Raw genomic sequence first — 23,345 nt, 5'->3', positions numbered from 1 at the left:
GGACTTTTCAAGGCTTTCAGAATAATTAAATATGTTTTTACTCAGGAACATCTAGCATTCCTGAAGCACTCCCGAGCTGGAAAAGCTATCTTTACCTATTTCAGCTCTCTTTGCTCTTCACAGTTACAATCTATTTAGTGCCTGAATAGTTGGGATGGCATTGAAAACTAATCACCTTCCTACTCTCATGTTACCTTCCCCTACCACCTGTTTACCCTCCTTGCCCACTTTTCCTAAAAATGCAGCTTGCTGACAAGTGGCAGGATTCCCATTTCCATGGTGCCACAGCCCAACAGAGAGCAATACACAGAGATTAATGTCATTTTTGAAGTAATTTTTTTTACTTGTAATTTCTGAAATTTTGTCTTTTTTTTTTTTTTGAGACACTTATACCACAGAGGTGGTAAATGCAATCTTGCTTGTTCCTGTGATTCACAACTCCTCTTCACCCCTCTTGGTGTAATCAATTCCCTGATGATCAGTGCTCAGCCAGTGCTTGTGTGTGCCTCTGTGTGTGTGTGTGTGTCAGGCAGCAAGTGTGCAATGGAGCTGGAGTTCACCCTGCTCCATGCAGCATGTGAGCATCCTGTGACTGGAAATATGCTCCCTTGCATAATCCTGAGATTAGCAAAGTTCTAGTAAAGGATGTCAGACAGAAAAGGGAGGAAGAAAAACGCTTAAGGTAAATACAGAGGGAAACCCAGCCTAAGAAATTAACCAACAGGGTTCCTGCTCAGTTCCAGCTGCATCTCTGTCATTGCCTGTGTGAAGTGGAGTGAGGCATCACAACTCCTCTGGCCTTAAAATCCCTTCTCTTAAAACCAGGAACTGAAGTAGGTGGAGCTATTGAAAGATCCTTGGCTGTTTAGAAGATGAGTTGTGCCAGTGCCAATCGATGATAACCAACTTCTGACAGACAGAGGAGGGAAGGTTAGCAGATCATAAAATACGCCCTGCTCGAAGTGTGACATTCATGGAAAATGTCACTGGCTGGAAGTGATTATCATCTTGGCAGCTGTGCTAGGTGGGATGAGGCACTGCACAAACCAGCACCTGAAAGGTGCTAACTGGCCTTGCTCAGGTGTGTTCTGGCTGCTGGCATTTTTGATGCTAAAAGGGGAGGTGTTTCCCAGACATCCCTCTGCAGGAAGGTGCCATGGGCGTTTTAAGAGTTGTAATTCCACAGCTGATGTTAGCACTGCCTGGCAGGCTGACAGCTGGAGTTCCCATGTGCTTCTGGCCAAGAACTCACCCCACAGCCTTTGTGCAACTGGGGGGCTCCTGGACAGGATGGACATGTCTTCACTGACAGAGAACATGGATAAATTATACCAACTACAAACTGAGTCCCTGTGCCAAATCCTTGTATTGCAGACCTGGGGCCAAAATGAAGTTTTTTGGTTGGGGATTTTACAAGGAAACCTATTACCAAAACTGTCATAACAGCCTCCACTAAATCCAAAAGAGGAAGCAACAACTTACAGAATTTCAGGTGAATATTGGAATTGAATATCAAACCTGAATACAGCTCTATGGGCTGCAGAGATCTCCTGCTGATTTTTCTAAAGACAAGACAGTTCACCCCCAGAGGTTCTTTTGCTTGTATAGAGAAAATAATCTCTCCTCAGATCATCTCTCTGTCTGTCTATAACCCATAGAGTTTGCACCAGCAGTCCTTTCATTTGTGGCGAACCCTATTTTTGGTTGGGAGCAGAGGGGAGGGAGGTAACCAAGAAAAAGCTTCAGAGAAAGCCTCAGCTTGTGCCCACAGAAGCGTTTTTCCAGATGGGGTGTCCCCTGTGCTCTCCCCAGACCTGCTGCCCTGCCAGTACCCTCCTCAGGCTGTGCCCAGGAGCTCGGGAAGTGGTGGCATCTGTGGGGACAGCTGGGGACAGCCCGGGGCTCCCCGCAGCTGCATCAGCCCTGGGCAGCCTGCCCTGCGCACCTGGCAAGGCACCAAAAACCCATTTGAGTCTTTAGCAAAGATATTTCCCTCCCTCGTGGTGTTTTGAGTCCTTTCTTCGAGCCTTTGTTGGCTGTCCTTGGAAGCAGTCCAGGCAGCCCACAGGCAGAACAATGCAGGACTCCAAGCCCAGGTTGAGTGGTGTGTCAGGGCGGGCTCAGCACGTTCTTCCCCTTCCAGAAACCCCTTCCCTCCCTCCTCTGCCTCCTTGCTTTGCAGCAAGGTGGAACGGAGCAGATCATCTACTGAGCTGGTGGAAACCCAGTGGCCCCGAGTTCATTGTTAGGTGAGAAAGGAGCAGAGTGGAAAAGTCAGGAAAGGAATTTGTGTGTGTACCTACAGAGGCTCCAACCCACCCTTTGTGTGTGCACAAAGAACACCAGGTATTTACAGACAAAAGTAATGAATCTACAAGGGTGTTTAAACCTTGTCTTTTAATTCTGGTTTCTTTACCAGCTGAAGTGTTTGTGGTTGTGAAATCCACATTATCACAACTATCTTGGTCTCAGTGATCCCCTTCCCAAAGCAAGTTACTTGTTGCAGAAGTAAATTACTTCATATCATTTTCTTAGAAGATCATTAAAAGAATTTCTCATAGCATTCGGGTTGCCAGTTTGAACTGGGTGGCAAAAAAGAGGTGGCAAACTAATTAGCACCTCAGAGATATAACAGATTAAAAGTGAGTATTTCTGTCTCATTTTGAACCCGCTCAAATACAATGGATCTGTAAATTCAGCTCAGAAGCTGTTGGGGCTAAATTCTTCTCAGAAGAAATTATGTTCAGAGAAGCCAGAGAAAGCATGACAATGAAAAGTAAAGCACAAAACAGGACAGAAATCTGATAGGATGAAATGTCTAAAAGATTACATAGAAACTAAACAGAAATAGGACTGCTTTTATTAAAAGAAAAGCGAACGAACAACAACAACAACAAAAAAAAGAAAACAAACAAACAAACAAAAAAACAACAACAACAAAAAAAAAAGAAAATAAAACAAAACCCCAACTTCACAACAGCCCAGCCTGATGGAAGCCCTATTTCCATATATACCATAAGGGTTAGTTTTCCTAGAAAATGAGCTACTTCAATTGCCATTGCCGAAAGGAGAGCCTTGCTATTCCCCTGCAAAAAGTGGCAAGCCACTTGAATTCCTCTCCCCAGTAAGTAATTCACAGAGGATGTGATTCTGCAAAGCAGTTATCTGGGCAGTACTAGTGCTGCACAAAGTGCCAGGGAGATGGTGAGGGCCCATATGTCTGCAGATCCCCCCAGCACAGGCACATCCACAAGACGTGGGAGGTGGAAAAAGCAAAGCTGAGTGCAGTCCACACCAGCACCCTTAAATCTTAGAGCCACAAGTGTTTATACATCTGCTGGTGAGGATTAGACTGTCCAGATCATTAAAATTCAATGCATAAGTAGAAATACTTAAAATACAAAAGAAAAAAACTTTTTATAGCAATTTCCCCCCTCCCTCTGAGCTGGTTTCCCTGTCAGTGTAACTCTGCCAGCTTTAATGCCTGTTATTTTTAATTTGCTGCACAAGAGGAAAGGCAATCAGGGAAGTTCATGTGCTCACATACTCTCATACACATGCGTGCGTCGATAGATATCATACATAATTTCTCAAAGTAAATATGTGGTGATTAATTTAATAAAAGAAATAATTGCAAACAGCATACGGGGTCATGGGTGACAAATCTAATCATTTACTGAGAGTAATATATGCAGAAATAAACAAGATATAGCTTATAAGCAATGTGTGGGAAGTTAGCTATGATCCAGGCAAGCGTTTGGATTTCTTGTTTGTGGACAGAAGGTTGCAAATTTAACCACTTAACAGACACCTCTCTAATTTCCTGGTAATTAATGATTTTTGTAATGATTATTAAGGCCTCCAGCCCTAGTACTGGCAGCTCATTATTGTATTTGTGAATTAACTGTAGCAGTTAAAAATATAGGTGGACAAGAAGCAGCTCCATCTTATCCTGGGCTGCTGCAGCAGTCTGAACTAGAACGTGTAACCCCTCTAGTGGAAACTGGGAAAAGTGGAAAAGTGGCTCCAAAGAATTGCCCACGGTAAGACACGGGCATCCCCAATTCCTCCAAGATCCATAAATGAAAATTTCCTTGATTGTGCATCCCTTCAAATGCCCTGGGCTCAGAAAAATGCAGCATCACTGATGTTTTACTGCAGGATGCAGGAAAAGTGCTGGGAATAGAATGGGGTGAAATGAAGGAAATAAGGTTTGGGCCAAGCATCCTGTTTCACTCCAATGAGAACACAATTAAGCTGAGCCACCCTGAGAAGTTTCCTTTCAATAAACAGCCCCGTCAGTTTCAAAGTCCTTTTGGAATATGGGTGCTGAAACAGTGCTATCAAGAGAGAAAAAAGGCTGTATAACTTAGGGTATAAACTCAGGGTACCCTCATTTCTTCGACACACCTTTGGGTGGGATGCATTCCCACTGCAGAGAAAAGGACTGTTGAGTTACTTGAATGGTCTCATTTTCCTCCACAAAATGGACTGAGCCTTGTTATTGGTGCACAGGGCTGTGGTTGCACGCTCTGAGCACTGAGCTCTGAGCCCCACAGTCCTGAGCCAGCCAGGACCTCTGGCCTCATTCCAGCCATTGGCTTTCTCCCATCTCAGCTTCCCCGCTTCAAACTAGGGAAAATACTTAACCCTGAGTTCCTCAAAGCTGAAATGTACACTCAGCAGCATAGGAAAGTTATTAAGTCTATATACACAGCACGAGTGTGTAAGCACACAGCACCTGGCTTCCCAAAATCCCCATCTTCACACACAGACAGAAACCGCCCCAGACACCCCAAGCACATTATTGTGTGCTCCTTGTCCTCATCAGGAATTCTTGTAGTGCAAAGACAGCCACTCTTTCATCACTACATCATCTCCATATCAAAATGAAAAGAGTCAATAACTCTTTAGACATGCTACCAAAAGGTCACTGACCTGAGGTCGTCTGTGTTGGGCTGAGAGCAGAAAATACTTTTTGTTCGTTGAGCAGAACGATAACTGTGAAAGAAAAGCTTAAATAAAGTCTTCTCTGTAAAGTAAGGTTAATCACGTTGTGCCTGTGCACAACCCAAATGAAGTTAGAATTAGGTGGTGGACAGGCAATGCCACAAATTTGTCACAACAGGACAATAACTTTCCCTCTTTAACAACTGTCCTTCGGGGGGAAACTGAAGCCCCCTCACAGCCAAGCTCAAGTCTCCATGCAGTTTTTTTAAGCTCTTCCTTTGCACAGCAGTCTGGACTGGCTGAATTTGAGCATGGGATGATGGATCCCCATTGCACATGCAAACTGCAATATGCTGTGTGGGCCTGGAGTGGCACAGCTGCTCACAGGAGGAGCAGGGACACCTCTCCTCGTCCACTTTTGCAAAATGGGGAGAAGCAGAAAACAATTATTTCTGTGAATCTGTCTTGGACCCTTTTTTGCCCCCTTTTTTCCCCATGAAAACTAAGGATGGCTTTTTCTCATCTTTCTAATTTTACAGGATTAATATCAACCATTAAGATGTAGTTGAATGTATACAATTATATATTTTTTCACTCACTGTATACTCAAAACTCTATTGATTTACAGACTTTTCAAGTGCTGCTTGCACATGTATCACCATTCTGTGACACAGGAGTATTAATCACATGCTTTTTTCTTTTTTTTTCATTTAAATATTAATGTGTGCAGGTAATTTTCCAATACGCAGTAAATGTGGTCAAAGCATAAGTGTTGAAAACTCGTCAGATGCTAGAAAGTGTCATGCCCGATTCTAGAAAAGCTTCTCGGAACCGACACAGCTGGTCAGGAAATACCCCTGCCTGCAATCCAGGCTTGGTTAGCTTTTTAAAAAGGGGCTTTTAAGGGGTTTCATTTTAATATTTTAATGCCAGCAGGTTGTGGTGCCTTACAGTAATCAATCCTTAAAACTGATTAATTCCGAGGATGCGCTAAAGGGTGTGCTGCTATATAAAAAGAAAAGGGGATTTTACCCGTTTATTATTTGCATAATGATTGAGGACTCCCCTCAGTTGAGTGCTGGCTAATTTGCAAGACAAAAACTGAATGCTCACTTTCAACGTGCACCTAGTTAAGTCCTGGTGGAAACCCAGCCCGGGACTTCTCCTCGCGTGTTTGCATACAGCTGAACCCGCACCTTCAGAGCATTTTAAAGCGCTGCCACCGAGATTCTCAAATCAGCCCGTGAAATTTAACGGGATTTTCACAAGCCAGCCTCCAGTCTATTTTGAGAAATCGAGAGTAAGTGCAGGTGCAAACAAAGATACTAATGTGAGCTCTAGCTCAAAGTTTAAGAGTTGATATAAAATAATTAGAAGCCAGCAATGAAGTACGTGTTGTCTGGTGTTTTCGTGTTAGCGAAAAGGAGAAGTGCAGGATCCCCGAGCAGCGCTGTTCCTCGTCTGCACTGAGAACTCATCATCACATCGGAAATGACCGCAGGTCCTCGCTCGGAGCTCTCCGAAGGATGCAAACAGCGGGGCGGTGCTCAGTGCCTCTCCAGGAATTCCTCGGGGCTGGCACCTGCCCGCAGGAAAGCCCCGGGGCTCAGCATCCCTCACACGCCAGCCGCTGTCCCGCTCACTCACGGCACCAGGGAATGGGATATTTCTGTACCCCGGCGCGCTTTCAGCCCGAGCAGGCTCCCCAGGTTTGCCACGGCTCGGTGCTCCTGTGCTCGGGAGCGCCTGGGCAGGCTCCACGAGCAGGAGCGCAGCTCGGAGCTGCGGCACTCATTTATCGGGGCTGCTCCGGGGAGTTTCACCGCAGTTTCCAGCCAGCCCCGTTCTCCCTTCCGAGCACACCAGCACCTGTTCATCTCGGGGCTGAGCAGCCCGCATGAACCATCCGAGCGCTGGGGCAGCGCTCTGTCTGCCTTAAAAACACCCCCGGTCTGAACAAGGCTCTCTGGAGCTCTGCAGTAATTCTGTGCAATCTGCCTCTCCATCCTTCTGTAAAGCCCCAAAAATCCGTGTGCCTGCCCAAGTGCCGCGCTGCAAGAAGTTACCTGCATGGGCTTGATCAGCGTTGCCCTGCTCCACCCGAGAGCAGTTAACCCTCACTTCCCCAGCTGCACACGCACAGATTTGATTGAAAATACAGAAGTGTAAATGTGACACCCTCCCCACACCATTGCTGAAGTGTTTTGGAACGGCCTCCTTGGACGTGCAGCCATCATGGGCCACAATTCACAGAGGTTTGATCAGGGACCCCATTCTGTCACTGCTCCAGAGGACAGGACACTTTGCTCTGAGTGAGGTCCCTACACATCTGGAAGTTTGCTGGGTTTGAGTTAACTGAACACTTAACTCTGCAGTAGTGTTCATTTTCTTCGTGGTGGCTGGTGTGGGACTGTGGTTTGGAGTTGTGCTGGAAGCAGTGTTGGTAACACAGGGATGGGATGTTTCTCACGCAGAGCCAAGGCCTTTTCTGCCCCTCATCCAGCAGTGGGGGCACAAGGAGCTGGGAGGGGACACAGCCAGGACAGCTGACCCCAATTAACCAGTTGTCCCAGAACATATGGATCATGATCAGCACATAAAACTGGGGAAGAAGGAGAAGAGGGGTGTATTTGCAGTGATGGTGTTTGCCATCCCAGCTCACTGCCATGTGTGATGGAGCCCTGCTGTCCTGCAGAGGGCTGAACACCTGCCTGTCCATGGAAAGCAGGGAATTAATTCCTTCTTTGGCTTTGCTTGGGTTTTACCTATTCAGCTTTTTCTTCACCTATTCAACTGTTTCTATCCACAACTGGGAGTTTTCTCACTTTGACCCTTCCCATTTTCTTCCTCATCCCTCAGAGGACAGCGAGTGAGGGGCTGTGTAGAACTTAGTTGCCATCTGGGGTTAAACCACGACAGCAAGTGAAACATTTCACTTTACTGCATGGGATAATGTCTCTCTCTAGTGGCTAGGTACAGTCACTATAGCCACATGCTTTACTTGCATTTCGGATGGCATTTCTAGTTAAACAATCACTGCCATAATCAAATCCTGTGTGAAAGGTCCCAGGTTAAAGCAGTTTATTGAGCACATCATCAATACGCAGTCCTGACTTCACTAAATCCAATTAGAGAATGTTCATTTTGCAGGGATTGGTAGCTGGTTACTTTCACAGAAAGAATATTGCTTACAAAGAGGCAGAAGTTGGTGAAAATATCCAAGGCCTGGGAATTTGTTTCTGGCTAAGTATATCTCAACCAAACTAAAGCTTTTGGCACTGTTTGTCTCAGGACAAATTCAGAAATCCCAAGGATATACAATATTTAGAGGGAGGTGAGAATAATATTTTCCCTCAGCTCCTTATGTATTTCAACTTCTTGTTCTCCTAAAAGTCAACAGGACATTTAAGTGGGGGAAATTCTAATAAAAAAGGGTGATGTTTGAGTGTTAAAAGGCTGCTAACTTGATAAGGTTCTCCCATCCTCTCCACTTGCTCACAAGCAATAATTCAGTTCAAGTGGTCAGTGACCAAAAGCCAGATTTTTAGAAGTAATTGGATGGAAAAAAGAGAATAACAATGCACCTAGAAGGAACTTCTGAAATAGACATTTTCTATTGTGCATATGGAGAAATTCTCATTGAATGCCTGCCCTGTTATAGACCCAGCTTTCTCTAAGCAATAACTGACCTTCACCCTTATTGATATGCAACAGCTGTTTGGTAAAAATAAAGTAAGGATTTTTTTTGTAAAAATGAAGTAGAAATTTCAGTCCAGCCTTTAGTGTCCAACCAGGGTCATGGATGATGTCTGGGGTAGGAACTCGTCACAGCAAGACACCAAGGGGAGCCAAGCACCACATGCAGCCACTGTCCAGGTGATGTGCATCAGTGAGAGATTTCCACCTCTGGGCCTGCCTGTCTTCAACGAGAGGCACTAAACCCATGGCTGAAAAACCTCCTGATGGTGTTTTTAGCACTCCTGGCCAGTTATACCAGTGGGAAATGGAAATAATTTGTGGATGTCTTGCTGATGCCTTGGGAAGGCTGACCTGGAACAGAGGCTGGATGGAGTTAAAGAATAAAGCAGGGATTGATTCAAAGGATCTCCTCCATGGATGCACCTTGGGCAGCACCAGAGCCCAGCCAGGGCTGCCCCCAAGATGAACCCAAATGGTCCCAAAATGAACCCAGGATGAACCCAAATGGTCCCAAAATGCACGAGCGCTGCCGGGGTCTCTCCCTGGGCTCAGCTCTGCTCCATGTGCACATTGCAGTTCAGTGTCCAGTTCCAGCTGCAGCCCCTGCAGTCCCATCCTGCTTGTTTTTCTCTCTGCAGCCCACGGGGCTTGTGCTCCTGGGCTGAGATTGGGATCATTTGTTCTTGGTGCCCAGCTGGAGCAGGAATTGTTTTGTCTCCCTGCTCTGTGCACAGAGCTCACCATTCCCTCGTGAATGAAGCTCAGACCCATACACTAAAGCAGCACAGAATGTGAAACACATAAAAGCTAAAACCTGAGGCATCATTCCCAATGCAATGCGACTTTGCTGCAGCCAATGGGAGAGATGGGAACTGCAGGAAAGAAAGAAATCCTGGATCAGGAGGGGATGTGTTCTAGCGCTAACAAATAAACCACTGCTTTTGCATGTGGCTAAGCCAAGAAGGGAAACTTTGGGATGGGGAACAGCAGGGAAAGCACTTCCACCAGATTACAAACAAGACATTAATTGGGGATGGGGAAATAATATCCTCATATTCTCCCAGGGCTGCCAAACAAATCTGTGGCAGAAAAACAAGACCTGAGATTTCATTCCAGTTTTCTAGTCCCATTCTGCATTTTCTAGACCATACTATTTTCTGCTTAGGACAAAACAGACCAAACAAAAAAACATCAAACAAATGAGATCCTCATCAGGGATGAGCTGTGGGACTGATATTTTAATATTAACACGTAGCTTGCTGTATCCTGGCAGGCTCTGGCACTGCATTAATAGGGGGCAAACAAAGGTTTTGCCTATAAAGCCAGAATGAAATGGCAGAATTTGAACTTCTGCAATTGCCTGAAGAGCTATCACATGCAGGGCAGTTTGCTGGCCCTTCTGCCAGGACCAGGACCAGGAGATAACCAGCCCTGACACAAGAAGGGCCAGGCTGTCCTCTGCTGTGGCAGGACAGTGGATGCACCTAGGGGACAGCCAGGAATCCCTGGCACTGCCAGGGGTCTGTCCCACTCCGGGTGAGCCCATTTCAGCAGGGAATGAGGCCTGTGAATTGCAGCTGGGCATGAATATTGATAATAGCCGCCAAACCGCTGTGCTTTCCATCTCTCCTCCCAGGAGGGGTGAAGTGCTTTCTCAGCAAGGGTGAGACAGTGCTTCCAGGGAGGCAGGAAGGGGAAAATTGTCTCCCGTTTCTGCTGCCTCAGGCCTCGCTGCTGCTCGTACAAAAACAAGTGGTGAAGCTGCCATTTACTTGGGAGGAGGCAGGATCAGACCCTCATTTTCCTGCCAGACAACACACCCTCCTAATCATGTATTCACACCATATTTTGATAATGGTTCCTTACAGACTAATTAATATGAATGCTTAAGAAGTCTAGTTGGTACTGAAGGGGAGACTGCAGTCCTGTGGGAGGCTATCCATCTTTCCCACTGATGAGTACCTTAAATCTCAATGCCTGTGAAGAGAGGGGAGCACAGGAATCTACAGAGCCAGACACAAATGCTTCTTTTACAGGATGGATTTCATACAATTAAAAATCAGTTTTCTTGGGAGCGACAGCAAGGATTATTTTTAGTTCCTAATAGATGTCTCTCTGTTTGAGGTCTAATATAACATGCAAACTCCGGAGCTTTTCCTGCCATCTAGAGGTGTGGATTCTCTGGTGACTCACTGAGTGAGTTGCCTTTGTGGCATGTCTCTCACCACAGCACTAACAGGGGCTTTTTCTTCTCTCCAGCCAGCACTTTTCATGAACGTTGCAGGGACTTAGCAACTTTGAAAACACTGCCTTTCTTGATGATGAGCACAAAGGTTTCTGGGGAAGGATGGGCAAACAGAGATCAATTACCAGGTAAGACCTATTTCCTTATGAAAGTGGTTGTAGAGCAAAAACGGTTGTAAAATGAAAATATCCCCTTTCTTAAAAAAAAAAAAAATCAAAAAACCCCACAAACAAACCAAAAAGCCCAACAACAGCAAGAGCAATGGAAATGGAAATCAGTGCTAATGATGTGACTCAGAGGGGTCTCATCATTAACAGGAACTGACTCATTGCATTTCCTAGAAATTGCCTGATGCTGTTTTATCTGCCCTTGGTGTCTTGGGAGGGAACAGAGCGGACAGAAGCACTTGCCCCATGCACAGACCATGGTGGCAGGTCTGGCTGGGCCCAGGGAAGAAGCTGCACCTGGCTTTTTGCACACTCGATATACAAAATCCCTGCACTGAACGCAGATTGCCATGAGAGATAAAGCCTGTTGTGAGTCCTGGAGTTACCACCAGTGCTTTGATCAGTTCAAGGATAGTTGTGACCACCTCAACAGTTTAGATCACTGTTTCTGCTTCTGGCCACAGAGGTTTCTGCTTCCTGCCACAGGGGAAACAAGCACTGCAGCTCAGGTTTTGTTGTTTTCACCATGTGGGTCTGCAGGGTACCTGTGAGCTGTTTGATGAGCTGTAGATAAGTGGTGTACAGCAGTGGCACACGGTCCCTGTCACACCACACTGCAGCTGAGGGCTAGAGCACAGCAAGGCAGCTCCTGCACCCTGGCACTGCTTCCCTCCTTCCAGGAGAGCCACAGCACAAGGACCAGCCTCATCCAGTGCCAAGACACAGCCAGAATAACAGTGCCAAAAGTCTGCAAAAGCTGGATCCTGGAGTGGAGGGCATCATTATTTCTGATCCCTCTTCCCCCCAGTGCAGCTCAAGTCATGCTTAGTCATTTTTCCCAGCCCATTTTTGCCATCTGCTGTTCTGTCCTTTGCAACAGCTGACAACAGTGCAAGGACATGAGAGCTTCCATGTGATGGTTGTTTAAAAACAAACACACATTGTGCTCTGCTGCCAAATATTTGTGTTACTGAAGGAGACAGAAGCCTTGGCTATGGCTGAGAATCTATTGTTTGAGGTGTGATAAGAGCAGAACAAAAGGATGGTGTCTAATTAATAATAAAACAAAAGCCTAAATATAACACCAAAGACAAAAGATGAAGGAGTAGAACAACACAAGGAGGCAATGTATTTATCTTCATAAACAAAGCAGAAATCACCTAAGCAGAGTTAAGTCTTTTTGCAGCCATCACCACAAAGAATGGTTTTAATCTAGAGCTGGAGAAAGATAGCTTGTAAAACTGTGTAAAGAATGTTCCCTGGGAGCTCAGGAGAGTTCCTGTGGGACCACAGAGAAAAGCCAAAGTAGAGATGGTGGCACTGTGGGCTGAGCAGAGTAGAAGGTCCACCTTTCTGGCTGTGGTTTTATGGCAGCTGCACTGCAGCCAAGGAAAACCCTTGGATCCCTCATGTAACACTCTGAGAAGGCAGGCAGCACCCAGAGAGTGCCAGTTCTGGTGCTGCAGTCAGCTCACCCAGGCAGGCAGTGGGCACTAACTCAGCAGCCCCTGGAGAAAGGGGAAGTGACAAGTGAAAGTGGAAAATTAACTGCTTTGCTCACCTCTCAAGGTAATCCTGGCAGATCAAAGCTGAAGCACAACAGAAGGCAGCTCGAGGAAATTTAAACTCCTTTACTACTTATCCCCTACTTCTGCAGCTGAGATCTGGGTGGCTGGCAGAGAATTCCCATGAACACCACTTCCCTTTGAAATGTGTGCCCTTAGTTAATCTGAGGGAGCCCAGATCTGCAGACATTCTTAAAAGGTCCATCTTTTGAAGGGATATCTTTAGAAGGGCAATGCTGCCTGGAAAAAAAATGAAAGCTAATACAGAAATAAACCTTCGTTCAGGTTTTGCTGAATGATCTTCTGACTAACACGACTGGTCCAATTTCCAGCTCTACCACCAATTTCCCACATGCTTTAAGCCAAGAGTAATTTTTGTTCATGTGTTCCCTTATATTAAATTATTTACCTATGTTGCATCTATAAGATGTGTTTTATCCAGCTCATGTATTTCATAAATGCATTATACTGCATTCATCTCACCCTCTGCTTTACCTATGCAGCCCATCATTTCAAGAGGATGAATTTCATAACAAAGCCTTTACCATTACAGTTATTAACTTAGTTTGCTCTGGAACTGCCACTGAAAATGGCAGCAGCTGCTCCTGGCTCTGTGCTGTGCCATGCCTCAAATCCCACCCTCTCTCCAGCTGTACCACAGAACATTTAATCTCTGGGAGCTGTGTAGAGAAGAAGGGGTATCCCTGAATAATTCTTCTCCTTGTCCCCAAACAGGTCCCAGCTCCACAAAACTGGCCCCTTCACCCTTTTTAACCCACAGATATTCTGCCAGGATTAGCCTGTTCCTAAGGAGGTTCAACCAGCAGAATCTGGGGCTGCTGTGTGACACAGGAGTACAGCTGCCAGGTTGTTCATTTTATCTCACCCAAAAACCTGCCTGCCTCAGACAGGTAACAGTGCAAATGAGCAGCTGCCAGACCCCAAGCCAGAACACATAAAAATGGCAGGGATTCTGCCTTTTTCCTTTTGTTCTGGTAGATTTTATGCATGCCTAGGAGCAATAAGCATGTATGAGGTACCCATTGGGGTTGATAAGGCAGAGAACAATCAATCATAAATAAAGTGATTTTTTTTCCAAAAGGGTCAAGATTTTTGGGTGCATTTTAATGGTCTAGCTAAAGGTTACACAAAACCCATTATTTTGAAAACTATCATGAGGGACCAGGAAGGAAGGAGCCTCCCAAAGCCTCCAAGTAGAGGATGGAGTTCATCCTAATGCAGCACTCAAAGCCCTGCAGAGAGTGCATTCAAGGGAATAATCCTGCCTCAATATGTTGAAGTGCTAGAATGTGGAAGTGTTCCAGGCCAGGCTGGAGGAGGCTCTGAGGAACCTGATCCAGCGGGTGGCATTCCTACCCCTGGCAGGGGGTGGGAAATACAAGATCTTTAAGTGCCCTTCCAACCCAAAACATTCTATGATAAACTGAAATTCATCAGGGATAAATAATCTTCACTTCTGTTCTACTTCATTAAAAAATGAAAAGGACCCAGGGGAAGAGAGCCACACTTTCAGGGAGAAGTTTCAGTGCCTGAGGAAAGAGAAAGGAAGTTGCTCAAGCCTTTGTTTTCCTGCCATGGACTAGCACCAGGGTCTGGGAAAATATCACTGTGAAGAAAATAAATCCTCTTTTCCCTTTGTGGGAAAAATGGGAAATCCCAGAGAGATTTTTTGGTATACAGGTAAGATTTATCTCCACTGCCTGAAAATTTTGGTTTCCTTTTTGTGGTACATCTACAACTGCATGGATTGCAAAGCTGTCACATCACAGAAATTATAAACCATTGAAAAAGAAGCAAATGAACAAAAAAATCTCCCAAATACTGCAACACTCTGAAGACTAAATTTTTTTATGGAATAAGGTGGAGTGAACCTAGTTCTTGCTTCATTCAACTTGCACCTACTTTATGTGACAAAAAACATTTCTGTCAGAATTAGCTACAACCATCACACTTGTGTGTCCACCTAACCAACAAATCAAATAACACCAGTGCAGCTGTCCTACACCTAACAAACAAATCAATTTGAGAATCAAATCAACCAAGAATTCTGTGGGACACAATGAATGTCACACTAAATAATTTATTTTACCTATAGCTGTATTTAAGGATGGGCTACATTTTAGGTAAATGCTGATGAAAATATATTAAAATCCTGTTGTATAAGTTTTTTTTTCTTCTGATTTTTTTTTCTTCTAGCAGACAGCCTTATTTATTTGCTTAAAAAAAGCAAAAGTACCTTTTTGTTTCAGAGCTGAAAATTCAGATTTTCATTTCAGCTGCACTTGTACCTTGTGTACTGGCATTTTGCTGTCTCTGTGGCGTCTCAGATAATCATACGTCCTCTCAGCCCCACAGAATTAATAACTATATCCTGCTGATGTTGAGGGTATGGGAAATGAGGCACGAGGAATGGAAGGCCCTTGTTTCTGGAAGCACTTGTGTGCAGTGGATGTGTGCTCCTGGTATGTCTTGGAGCCTGCCACTGGGCTGAGGTGAGTCACCCAGAAAACATGTGCTCCAGCAGGCTGCAAGATGAAACTTGTGTGAGGACACAAGGAAAATCAGTGTCAGTGTGGGGAATGGATTTCATTTTTTCCTGCTTTAATCATCCATGACATTTTCTGAATACTCCTTTGTTCTGTACAATGTAAATAATGACACAGCCATTTTTCAGATGTGCTGTATAATGTGACCAACTCCTTAAAATACTGGACACGGTGCCTTAGTATCCATTACTTCTCCTAGGCAAGGGATTCAAGAGCAGATCCACAACTTTGTGTCTGCAGAATCTCTGTTTACCTCTGGATATTTTTTCCCCAAGCAACTTCAGTAAAATTAAATTGAAAAAAAAAAAAAAAAACAAAAAAAAGTTAAATGTTAAAATGTTTTACTGTTAATGAGCAGCAAAATTTTAAAGTACAAGTCTGAACCTGGAGAAAAATAAACTCACAGAAAAGCAGATTTCGGATTTAAATGTCAAAAAGAATGCATTATTGAAGACAAATGTAACTCTTCCTTTTTTTTTCCTTTTTCTTTTACAGTTTGAATTATTATTCTGTTCTTGGCAGCAAAGACACTGTACTGTGACCAATACCTTCCCCTTGAGAGACACACAGTCAAACCTCTGGATACACAAATCAGTTTAATCTTTGTAATGTCTCTAAGTGCTAAATTCTCCAGGTTCAGTGTAATTGTCAGTGTTCAGGCAGTTCTTTGAAGCTCTTGTCATGGCCTGAATTGTTTGGAACCAGCATGAATTAGTTCACTGGTTCAGGCTGAAGGAGACTCTCAGCAATCCTCTGCCAGCTCTTTTTCTCAAGAGCTATTGACAAACACTTTGGACAGAATTCTGTCCTGCAATCATCCCATGAATTCCTGTTCTTCTGCTGAGCATGATGTGCTTTGAGAAGAAGCCATTCTGAAGGACAGAACCACAGTTCTGACCTTGGCATCCCATAGTACTCACAGTCTGCCATTTCTATGCAATCCTTTAACATGGAGCTGTGCAAAAGTGTTGCTGACATTGTATTTCATGTTATTTTGCACTGACAATGCCTGGGGAGTCTAAATGTCCTGGAACCTTTGTACCAAGTCTTATGTATTGCAACATAAGCATACCAGCAGTCCACAGACATGGAAGTGGAATTTCTTCATTTGTTGTGTCTGAAGAGGAGCCCCAGCACCCTTGGACAACAGGCTAAAATTTAACTGGCTGTTATTCACCCTTTAAATCTTTGTCACTTGAGGATAACACATCCCTTGCAAACCCAGTGGGGATCCCTACCTGGTAAACACACTCAGATGGGATTTTCATATTTCATAGTGTAGCCTCTTTCACTTACACCATATTCAGTACATATTACATCTATGAAATATATAAAATACTATGATATATAAAATGCTAACAATATATAAAATGCTATGTATTCACTTCTACTATAGACCATCAAAAGGCCTTTCCTGCAATAGTCTCTTCAGGATTTTTTTGCCATCTCTGTCATGCTGAACACACACATGCACACTCCTAAAGCAACCAGCCTCTTTGATTTTGGGAACAGATTTCTCTCTCCACGGGGTTAGAGTCCCAGATAAAAAGGTCTGGAGAGATATGTAGGGATATAATGGAAGCAAAATCCAGTCCATCAACTTGCTCAAGAGAAGATCAATACAGAAAGATTAGGAAGCTGGATTTTTCCAATACTGTCACTACAAAGCAAAGTTGTACCTGTTTGGTTGCTCCAATATGGGAAAAGGAGCACATGCTGGTAAAAGCATATTTATATGTTGCTAATGTTGAGCAAGAGGGAAGCTGGACAGTGCAACAGTCACCTTTCATTTGGGAAAAGCATAAAAAGCACATGAGACATGGAGTGAAGTGGCAGAAAGAGTAGGGACCACTACTACTAGCAACTCCTTAGCACACAGAAATGCAGGAACAGCAGGGGAACCACATGGCTTCAGGGCTCCCTGAGGAGAGAGACAGCAAATGCTGGAACTGGGGCAGTGGCAGGTGCCCCGGGGACATAAAGAATGTGAACATGTTCTTCAGGTAAATAGAAGCTGTGAAAGAACACAGAGAGCTATCCTTCCCATTTTTCATGTCTTCCCTTACTCATCCAGGCTGTAATCTTAGATGCACACAGTGTGTTTCCCATCAGTGATTTCCCTGCTTTAAAAAGTTGTGCAGTTGCCTTTTGAAATGTGCTGGGCACACCTACATGAGCCCAGTGACTGTGGTGCACACATTCCCAAGGACACACAGAGCCAGGGTGGAGGCTGGTGTGGCACCAACCTCCCCTCCCGTGTGTCACACATAGCCTGGGTTCAAAGAGACCTTAAAAACCATCTCCTTCCAGCCCCCTGCCAGGGGCAGGATCCCTTCCATTACACCAGGGTGCTCAGAGCCCCCTCCAGCCTGGCCTTGGGCACTGCCAGGGATCCAGGGGCAGCCACAGCTGCTCTGGGCACCCTGTGCCAGGGCATCACCACCCTCACAGCAAAGAATTTCTCTCTAATATCTGTTTAAACTCGCTCTCTAAGTCTGAGGCCATTTCCCTTGTCATTCCAGATCCCTGTAAAGGGTCTCTCTCCATCTTTCTTGTAGACCCCTTTCAGGTACTTCAAAGCCACAATGAGCTCACCCCAAAGCTTTTCTTCTCCAGGCTGAACAATCCTAATTCTCCAGCCTTTCCTCCCAGCAGAACTGCTCCATCCCTGTGTGTTCCTCCTCTGGACTGGCCCCAGCAGCTCCAGCTGCTCCTGTGCTGGGGCAGCTCTGCAGGGGGGGCTCAGCAGAGTGGGGCAGAGGGGCAGAGCCCCCTCCCCGTGGGGCATGGGTGAGCCCTGCTCCACTGCACACCACCACGGTTTACAGCAGCCTGCCCTGTGTTAGAGGACAAGTTTTCTGGTTTCATACAGCCCATCTCAGAGGCAGGGCTGGGGTCCCTCCCTTGCTGTTCTCTAGTGCCAGGTCGTGCAGGTGCCTCCAGGCACAGCTGCTCACAAATTCAGAGTGGTGTGCTGAGCAAAGTGCCACTTTCCAACTGCATGGGCACAAATCCTGAGGAGTAAGTATTTATCCCTGGCAAAGCATCCAAGAAACATCACACTACTGAGTAAGCTACTCCAGGAAGGCTGTCCTTAAAAATAAACACATTGTAATGCAATGCACTTGCACTTTGGATTCTTCAACGTTAACAGGTGCGACTGAGCATTGCAAAATTTTTCCTACTTTGCTCCATTAAAAAGTCCTCACATTTAACTCAATGCTGCTACATATTCTCAGTGTCTGCTTTCTTTGCTGTCTTCCAAGGGACACAATCCTAAAAATATGAACATTTTCTTAACCAGCCCTACTGGTTTCTATATTCATAAACCGAAGCACGAAGTATGTCTAGTAATCTCTTACTCAACTCTTTTACTTATGTCATTAATTCCACAGCATAAATACTGCAAAGCAGAGACAGATACTTCTAAAGAGGAAAAATAAAAAGAATACAGTGATATTCAATTTTATAGTGTGATGTCACTGTGAATAAGCTTGCCTTTTTGTATAACCTTTCTATATATCTCTACTTATGGAATCTTCTCAGAGAACATAAAGCTTTTTGGAGGAACTAAACACCATCATTTAGAAACACACACATATATATAAATCTATATATAAAAATATAAACTCATATATATATATATATATATACACACACATAGGAATTTTCTCCTAGCTGGAGGATTAACTTTAATCTATCTTGCTACTAAAAGCTGCAATCCCTTTTCTCCTGATTTAAGGAGGAGACTGCAGCTTTGGGCAGAGGTGTAGCAGTTTTCCAGGCTCTGAGCTGCTGGGCAATAGCTACCCCAGACAATCAATGTCCATGGGCAGTGGTTAAAACATGATTGACCTACTTGATGCATATTTGGTGAAAATGACATGTTTATACTCATTGGTCAGGAATTTAAATCCCTCATTATGGACAAGTCACATGTAGGTGCAAGGCAGGAAATAATCAAATACATTTTTAAAAACCCAAAACAAATCCAAGCAGAATCCACAGGTATTTTTGCAAACCCAATGTACACAGCTCTTAAACATGTCCAGAAGCATTCAGATCCCTGCCTGGAGATATTTGGGGAAAAAAACCTCTAAGCCCTAAGAGCTCTTGCTGGTCCTCACTCCTTTCCTTCTGTGTATGCCACTTCCATTTTTATCCTCCAAGCCTTGCACAATGGCCAGTTTCCTGGATGAGACGTGCTGCTCCTAATTCCCCACAAGAACAATTCTTTTCACCTGCTTGCCCCCACAAACCTGGTATTTATCCATATTGCCCTCCCAGCCCAGCAGGAATGGATCTGCTGCCAGCACAGGGCAGCCACATCCTGAGCAGCAGGACTGCAGAGAGCAGGTCAGAGGAGGGGGTCATTCCCCCTGCCTGGCATTTGTGAGAGCAGTTTTGGACACCAGCAAGCAGGAAAAGTATCAGCAGAGAGGCATTGGGACAACCAGGTGCTGCAGCAGCTGCCCTGCGAGGAAACACTGAGGTTCTGCCCCAGAGGAGATGGGTTTGGGGGTCCTGCAGGGAGCTTGGGAAGAAAAGGGAGCCAGAGGTGCACAGAAAAAGGCCTAGAAGCAACGAAAAACAAACTGCTTGCAAGGAAATTCTAACTGGACCAAATGAGAAAAAAAAAATCATCTCCTTCTGGGGCCAGTACAGAACTGGAAAAAGTGCAGAGGAGCTGCAGGAGACTTTCAAAACTTAAATACAGCCCTGAAACAGTGATCACAAGATGGCCTTGAATTGAGCAGGAGGTCAGATTAAACAACATTTACAAGATCTGAATTGTTCAGATTTTCTGATTAATCTGGTCCAATTTTCCCTCCCCTCAGCATGTAACAGCTTCTACATCATAGGCACTGATACTTTCTGTGTTACATGGCATAGGAATGGTGTCAAATGAACTGTGACTTCTCTAGAAATTACAAGGCACGTGTCACAGCATTATTAGTTCTATTTCAGTGCCATTGCACCTGCATGCATTGAAACATAATTCCCAGGTTCCTCTAAGTTGATTTTAATCTCCATTCAGAATAAAATTGCTGGGTATGATGGAGGACAGGAATAGGAAACTGGAGATGCTCCTTGCAGGTGGCTGAAGATGTCTCTGCCTTAAATAACTCTGTGATAGATAGCTGAAGTGTCTATATACCAGGGGTTCTCAAATATAGATTCAACAACTGATCACTCTAACCTGAACCAAACTAAAAGGGGGTCACAAATGGCCATTGGATTTCTGGAAACTGAGGAAATGTCATTCATCTGCACATGTACGTTAGCTTCCTTACTGCATAGAGGGGAGAAAAGCCAGTCTTGATTGAGTCAAGACAGTTTTGCTTTTGTGAATACAAAGAGTCAATTGAAGAGAAAGGATGACCTTTATTTGGTCAAGAAATCTTTGATACATGTTATTCAGTAACAGCAGGTGGCTTGATGCTAGCTTTTAAAACAGAAATCTTATTGCCATTTCTGCTTGCTTTAATGATGATGTTTCACTTAGTTCTGGGCACGGGAAGTTCAGTACCTCCCCAGAATTTCACACTTTGCCTTTTCTCCTAGGCCCTCATTGCAGGAAGGCAATATTTTACTGCAAATGGAGGGAAAAAGCCAAAGGCCTAATTTGCTAAATGCACAAATTAGAACAAATACAACATCCTTAAATGTAACAAACAGCCCTGGGTTTGAGCTTGTGCGTAGTTTTAATTCTGAGAGCCTGACTGATTATAAATTATGTCCACTCTTATTCAAGTACGTTCTCTGCTGCTGCTGTTGCATTGGACACCCCATATTGAGCTCAGCAGCCCTTTCCACTGGAGGAGGGATGTCTGCTTTGGGGGTTACAGCTCTCTGATACAAATCAGGCCACAGCAGGTGGAGTGCTTTTTGACCTCGACTGAGCTGCAGCACTTGTGCACCCCAGTATCCATGCATGGTGTGACACAGAACGATCCTGCAGGCTTGCTGATCACCAAATATGTACAAAAATACCTTCTCTTTTACCCCAGGATGCTTGGCAGCCCTGACAGCTGCTCCTGCTTTGGCTGGAGCGTGGCAGGGACGTGGCACACTCTGTTTCTGCTGGTACTACAAATAGCAGATCCCTGACAGGAAAATTAAGTTATATTATCTGTAATTACAGTCTCTGGAATTCCATGCCAGGCAAAAACTGATCTCTCAAGGAAGACCTGCTGCTTTGCACGTGAGGGATCTGCTTCCCAGTCCCCCAAACAGGAGTCAGACACCACGAGCTTCCTTCAGGGCTTGTAAACAAGCAAACACCTAACTCGACCCAAGGACAGCAAGGCAGTCAATGCATCATGGCTCCTCTTTGTTGCCTGGCTTGGAAATTATTGCAGAAATTCCCTAGGCTTGTGAGCCCCAATGCTCCATTGCTTCTGTGTGTCTGCACAGAGAGTTTTGCACAAACACCCATCACCAGTGGGATTTCTGCATTTGCCTTGCAATGCATCAGGATTATGTCTTCAAGTACTTTGGTGCTTCCTACAAAGCACAATTGTGCTGTCCACTCTTCACTGCCAGATTTTCATGTGCCTATTCTAGCCCTTTGTGCATTCACAGACACTGTTTAAAGTCCAGGGATTCCCCACACTGCTATAAATATTCCATAAAGAAAATCTGTTTAATCATTTGTTAATCTACTAAGGATCCTGGAAGAGCACATCTTAGCATCTACTGACAATTCCCAGAAAGGGCTGGCAAATCCACTGTCTTACACTCTGCAGGGCCTAAAAACAATGACAGCTTCTTACCTTTGGGCATTTCAGAAATTGCAACAGAAGAACACTGACACTACACAGAGTTTGAAATCTTGACAAGCTGCATTTGCTACCATCCAAGCAGTCAAAATCAATGCCTGGAAGTTATATAGGTTTGCTATTCCAGAACAATTTTAGTCTCTTGCAGAAAACATCACTAAATTAACTGCTGTAAATGTATTGCCCTCTTGTAATCCTTCTGCTGTTAGCATCATGACAAAATTTACCACTCTTCTATGGACATTGCAAAAGAGTTTCATCCTGAGGACTTTGGACACCAACCACCACTTAGATTTGCTAGGCTGTGAAGGCAATTAGAGACCTGGAAGAAAGAGACTGCACTGCAGCCCTGAAGTGATCACATAAAAACTCTGCAAATTCAGCTCATGGCAGAGATCATGGACTGGAAAACTTGTTAGGTCCAAGATGAATGAAGAGTAAATACAGGTTTAAACCTGGCAAATCCAGAACTGTTTGAACACTCTCAAGAACTGGACAAGACATCTGTAAGGCTTTTAAAATATTGAAAACACCAGCAAATAAAAGGGTACAAGGTAGGGTTTGGTGTAAGGATTATTTTAAAGCCACTTAAACAATTTCAAATCACTTCTATTGACTGCACTTCCGGGCATGTCTCTTGCTATGAGTTCTCCTCCTTGCTTGCTTTCATTTTGTGGTATATTTATCCCAGAGATAAAATATCTTTAGTACAAGTATGTTAGCTGCCACGAGCTTGGGAGATCAGGGAACAAGCTGAGGACCTTCTGCATTAAAAACAAGACCTGTTAGACCTGTAACCACCCCATAAGAAGAGCCCTGTCCCTCAGCTAGGGCTGCAGCACCTTGGTGTGGTACCCTGGAGTCTGATTACACCAGGCTGTTGTGTAATCTGCCATTTCCACCACTGCCATTTTCAGCAAACTTTCTGCACTGAGACATTTTTCAGCAAAGTTCATGCACAACTCCTTCAGCATTTCACATCAGAGAAGTTTTGCTCCTGAAGAATGTAACAGTGTAAATAGAAATGTCTGAGTACAGATGGGAATTTAGATGATCATGGGGGAAAAAAAAAAAGTGTTTCCTTTAAATGAGTTTTACCTGCCAGGAATCTTTAGTGAATAAATTAAAGGAAGCCTTTATTCTGTAAATCTTGCTCCCACACACTCTTCCCTGCACCATTTTGAAGGAACTGATTTTGTTTTTGACCAAAAAAAAAAAAAAATGAGAGAAAAGGCCAGTTCATGAAACAGCCTACTGATAATTTAAAAATTTAAACATTTATATTTAAAGCTAGTTCATCTCACTTATTTAAAGCACAGCCTATCTCTAATCAAGTCTAAGGAGTGGGATTTCTTCCATAAATAGCCCCT

The sequence above is a fragment of the Passer domesticus genome, chromosome 5, assembly GCF_036417665.1.
Source record: "Passer domesticus isolate bPasDom1 chromosome 5, bPasDom1.hap1, whole genome shotgun sequence".
Taxonomy (NCBI): domain Eukaryota; kingdom Metazoa; phylum Chordata; class Aves; order Passeriformes; family Passeridae; genus Passer; species Passer domesticus.
The sequence above is the reverse complement of the archived record's forward strand: the minus strand, read 5'-3'. Positions refer to the sequence as shown.